The sequence below is a fragment of the Dendrobates tinctorius genome, unplaced genomic scaffold (genome assembly GCF_039654945.1).
Source record: "Dendrobates tinctorius isolate UK_male_01 unplaced genomic scaffold, ASM3965494v1 ptg000020l, whole genome shotgun sequence".
NCBI classification, from domain to species: domain Eukaryota; kingdom Metazoa; phylum Chordata; class Amphibia; order Anura; family Dendrobatidae; genus Dendrobates; species Dendrobates tinctorius.
In genome coordinates, this window is record NW_027361688.1 from 680,441 (window position 1) to 685,648 (window position 5,208).

General features: G+C 41.7%; 1 pseudogene; it reads left to right on the top strand.

Moving 5' to 3' along the window:
- The first annotated feature begins 1,509 nt into the window (after nucleotides 1–1,509).
- Nucleotides 1,510–4,440, top strand: LOC141083210 (E3 ubiquitin-protein ligase TRIM39-like; annotated as a pseudogene).
- The last annotated feature ends 768 nt before the right edge of the window (nucleotides 4,441–5,208 follow it).

Sequence of the window (5,208 nt, forward strand, 5' to 3'; positions counted from 1 at the left end):
TCATCAAACAGAGCTGGCACTGGTTTACTGAAAACATGACGCATCCAGCTTAGCATGGCTTGGAGAGAGATGCTAGTGATAGAGGTTCATTGCAAAAGCTTTTCTTTCACTTCCTTCTGCAAAAGCCCAGTGCGAACTCATCTCATCCTATATTCCGGCCGATAATCTCAGCCTGGAGGGATCTCATTAAGCCGACTAAAATTATAAAAAAAGCAGAGCAAATCTTAAAGTTGCCTCTTTCTTCATTGGCACTGATGGATGATCTCCCGATACCGGAGGTTTGGGGGAAATCTGGAATTAAAAGGGTGGGTGATGTTTTTAGTGGAGTGGAGTTCCTGAAATTCGGTGAGATCAGGGTTAAATATAATTTACCGTCATCTGAGCTAGTCTTTTACACCATGTTGAAAGACAGAATTTGGAAATTCATAAAAGGGAAGACTTTGAATTATGAAATGCTATCTTCACTACTGTGCAACCTTAAAAATAAAAACCTCTGAAGTCTGCGTAATTTGTATAGATCTGTTGTCAAAGACCTAACGAGCCACAGAAACATATACATGAAGAGATGGGAGTCCGATTTTGGTGCTGATATCCGTCTCGAGAACTGGAACGATGCCATCAAAAACACTTACAATTCCAACATATCAATGGGTCTTCATGAGAGTTATTTCAAATTGTTAAATAGGTGGTACTATACCCCGACGAGGTTATCGCATTTTAACACAGAGCTATCTTCCTTGTGCTGGAGAGATTGTGGACACCAAAGGAACCTCTACCATATTTTCTGGGGTTGTTCAAAAATCAAAAACCTCTGGCTTCAAGTCACACAGCACATTAACCTCATTGCTAAGGACTTCATAATTACACCCGAAAGAGCACTTCTTTCTTTAGACATGGAACAATTTGATGATTCGGTAAGACACATTATCATCCACATCCTCTTAGTGACCAAGACCATGTTAGCACAATGGTGGAAGAAAGCAGAGGTTCCCAAGTTTTCAGACATACTTGACAAGATAGGCCAACACAGCGATTTAGAATGCAGATTTGCGATTAACAACAATCACATTCACAAATACTCAAAAAAATGGAAGACCTGGAACAACAAATTTCATATCAACTAGACTTAACAAGAGGCACTATAGTTTGAAGTTTAAACCTGGGCGCTTTAGTACTGGGATGCTGTATCTCCTTCCAAGAATGTTACCCCATAATAAGGATTGTCGATTTTTTTTTCTTTTATGTTGTTATTCGATATATGTTATTCTATGCCTGTTTGTGGGTTCTCTAGTTTTTAAATTTTTTTTCCGTACCTGTACAAGGTTGTTTATTCCCCACTCCCTTCCCTCCCTTCCTACCTTCCTTTCCCTACCCTGTTTATTTAAAAAAAAAACAATAAAATTATTTGAAAACAATAATGATCCTCGTTATACCTGAACTTAGAATAAAACCAGAACAAGTTTAAACGCGTCTTTTCTGGTGAACATGAATCACACATTTCTTCTTCCTTGTTTCTGCTCTGAGCGATGGCGTCTGCTGGTCTAAGAAAGGATCTAAACTGCTCCATCTGTAAGGACATTTATACAGATCCCGTAACCCTGAGATGTGGACACAGCTTCTGCCGGGTCTGTATTGATGGAGTGCTGGATACAGAGGGCGGGTATGGAGAATATTCCTGTCCTGAATGTAGAGCAACATTTCTGAAACGGCCTCCACTGCAGAAGAACATAACTCTGTGCAATATAGTGGAGAATTTCCTGGCTACCCAACCACATCAGGAGGAGATCACCGGGATCCGCTGCTCTTACTGTGTGGACTCTCCTGTACCTGCTGTTAGATCCTGTCTGATGTCTGAGGATTCTCTGTGTTATAAACACCTGAAAGTTCACATAGAAACAGCAACAGAACACGTCCTAACAGAACCCAGCACTTCTCTGAAAAACAGAAAATGTTCCATCCATAGGAAGATCCTGGAATATTACTGCACTGAGGACACTGCTTGTATCTGTGTGTCCTGCTGTCTGATTGGAGAACATTGGGGACATAAACTGGAGTCTCTGGATGAGGCTTCTGAGAAGAAGAAGGAAAAGCTTAGAAATGTTCTCCAGAAACTGATCACAAACAATGAGAAAAAAGTACAGAATCTGGAGCATCGCAGGAAAAACGCTCAAGAAAAAGCATCTAGAGAAGCCGAGAGAGTCACTGCCCTGTTTATATACATCAGGAGACGGGTGGACGACCTGGAGAAGAGGATCTTGAGAGAGGTCTTCAGGCGGGAAAAGGAAGAGTCACTGTCATTGTCTGAAGTGATCCAGAAGCTGGAAATAAAGAAGGACCAGATGTCCAAGAAGATGAGGCACATTGAGGAGCTGTGTAACATGATGGATCCACTGACTGTCCTACAGGATCCAGACACCGGTGACTTGTGTGATCCTGAGGAGGAGGAAGATGATGAGGACATAGGAGGACATGATGGAGGTGATGAGGTCTCATGGGGACATGATGGAGGTGATCGGGGTGCGGAGCTGATCTCACACATATCACACTCATTATCTGCTATGATAAGAGATATAAATGTGATCTTCCGTGTTCAGGATCCTGCAGACATATTACTGGATGTAAACACAGCTGCTAATAATCTCCGTATATCAGACGACCTGAAAACTGCGACCTGGACAGAAATAACACAGAATCGTCCAGAGACAGAAGAGAGATTCCAGGATTATTATCAGGTGATGAGCAGGAGGGGATTTACCTCAGGACGACGTTACTGGGAAGTGGAGATCAGTGGGTCAGGGGGGTGGAGGGTGGGGATGTGTTACCCCAGTATAGAGAGGAGAGGAGATCTGTCAATTATTGCATCTAATAACAAGTCCTGGGGTTTATGTAAAGTGCTGGGGATTAATAATCAGTGTTCAGTGAGACATGACAGTAAAGTGATCCCATTACCTCACCAGATCTCCAGTGATAGAGTCAGGATATGTCTGGATTATGAGGCCGGGCAGTTGTCCTTTTATGAGCTGTGTGACCCCATCAGACACACACCTTCACTGCCGCCTACTCCAAGCCCCTTCATGCTGTGTTATATGTATATAAAGGTTCTATAAAGATATTAGGAGGAGCTGTGAGGAAACGTCATCATAGAAAAAAATCTATCCAGCGACTGAAATTAGAATATGATTGGTGGAGCAATCAGCCAATAGGGAGCACCAGTGGTAGGGATTACATCTACGCTTTCTTTTCTCCAGAGAACCAACAATAGAATTCTTATTTTTTTGTTTTTATTTCTTTTAATTTATATTATATTTTTTGTTACTTTTCTCTCCACATTCTGCCATGTATGGTCATTTAATGCCCCCATAGAACGCTATACATGATAGTCAATCCAATTCCTGCAATAAATACATGATCATAGATCATTGCAGTCTGTCTTTCAACCACAGAATGGGAGCTTTCTACTTGCGTTGGATGTTGTTGTCACCATCTCCAGGGCAACGTGTCTACACAATGCTATCCCAGCCCCGCCTCCCTTGTGTTGCACCTTCTTGGGGTAGGTGCGCATGGGGGGACGCACTGGGATCCAATCTGATGCCGCGGCCAGAGATTCAGGTGACGGTGGCTGCCTATGTCAGCCTACTAAACAGCTGCCAGATGTAATTGCAGGGTGATACTGGCAATCCACGTCATAGTAGCACACAGCTACTACTACTACTGGCGAGGGATTCTGCATATCTAAAAAAAAACAGGCATGGCTACTCCACTCATACCCTTCCTGGGAAGCCAAAACGCGCGTCGGGGTGGACTGATGGTAAATATATTATCTTAGTTTGACTTACTTTCTTATTTCCTTTCCTTACCAGCCAAATTGATTATGTAAATATGGAAATCACTTATGGCAACACATTCATTTATATATGTGCAGCCTCAATATCCCTTGTTTACTCTCTGCTATAAATAATATGTTCTGTTGCACCAGCAATTTATTGCATTATTAATGAGCTATTTATCTCCCTTTTTTGCATGGTTGGTACGTTTATTTGCATATTTAAAGCCACTAACACGTTACATCTAACAACTAGCACCTTAGATGCTTTTGCACAGCAGATAGAGCTGTTGTATTGTAGATGGATACTATTTTTTGGTTTTCCAACGATTTATAGAAATTATGTTTATTTAGACTTTTAGAAGATTCCTTATTTGAATACATGTAAGTGTCTTTTCCCGGCAGTGGGATATAGCTACTATCTATATTTTGTATACATTTAGATGTGAAATCTGCTATAAATTTCTCCATTGGAGCTAGAGGATTATTAACCTGCTATTAATCTGCCATTATTTTTTGTATGTAACTAAGATACCACCGATTTATTCTCTGCTTTGTATTTACATCTTTTATGCGTTTTTAACAGTAATTAATAAAGATTTGTTGTTTATGCTTTATTTTTGGATGAATTCTGTACACTATGGAGATACAGAGGAGAATGGAGTGCTGTCATACTTGGTAAAGTGTAAAGTTTATTGATTTTACAAGCACTTTGCAATTTCAATAGTATAATAAGAAGAAACAACGCCTTACGTGCTATTGACTCCTCTGACATGGAAGAGATAATTTATATACAGTGTGTATATATATATATATGTATTTATTTAATGTCTTCCATTCTGTTATATATGACCTCCATCCTGGTATATATTGTTCCCTATCCAGGTATATATGTTCCCTATCCAGGTATATATGTTCCCCATCCTGGTATATATGTTTCCCATTACGGTATATGTTTCCCATCCAGAGCCCCATCCTGTTGTATATTTTCTCCATCCTGGTATATACCTCATCCTGGTGTATAAGTTCCCCATCCTGAGCCGATCCTGACATGTATATGTCTCCCATCCTGAGCACATACTGAATTTCCCCATGGTGGGACGATTAAAGGATTATCTTATTATAAGTTCCCTATCCTGGTACGTATTTTTCCGACCATAAGACGCACTTTTTTCCCCCAAAATTTTGGGGGAAAGTGTGGGGTGCGTCTTATGGTCGCAATACATGGTACCTAACCTGGCTGGTGGCTGGTGGCAGCGGGCGGCGCTCTGCGTTGCAGTGGTGGCAGCGGGCTGTGCTCCGGTGCGAGGGCGGCGGGTCCGCCGGCATTTCTTCGCAGCCCGGAGGCCTCTGCACTTCCCTTGCTGGCCGCCGCCATGTTGTGG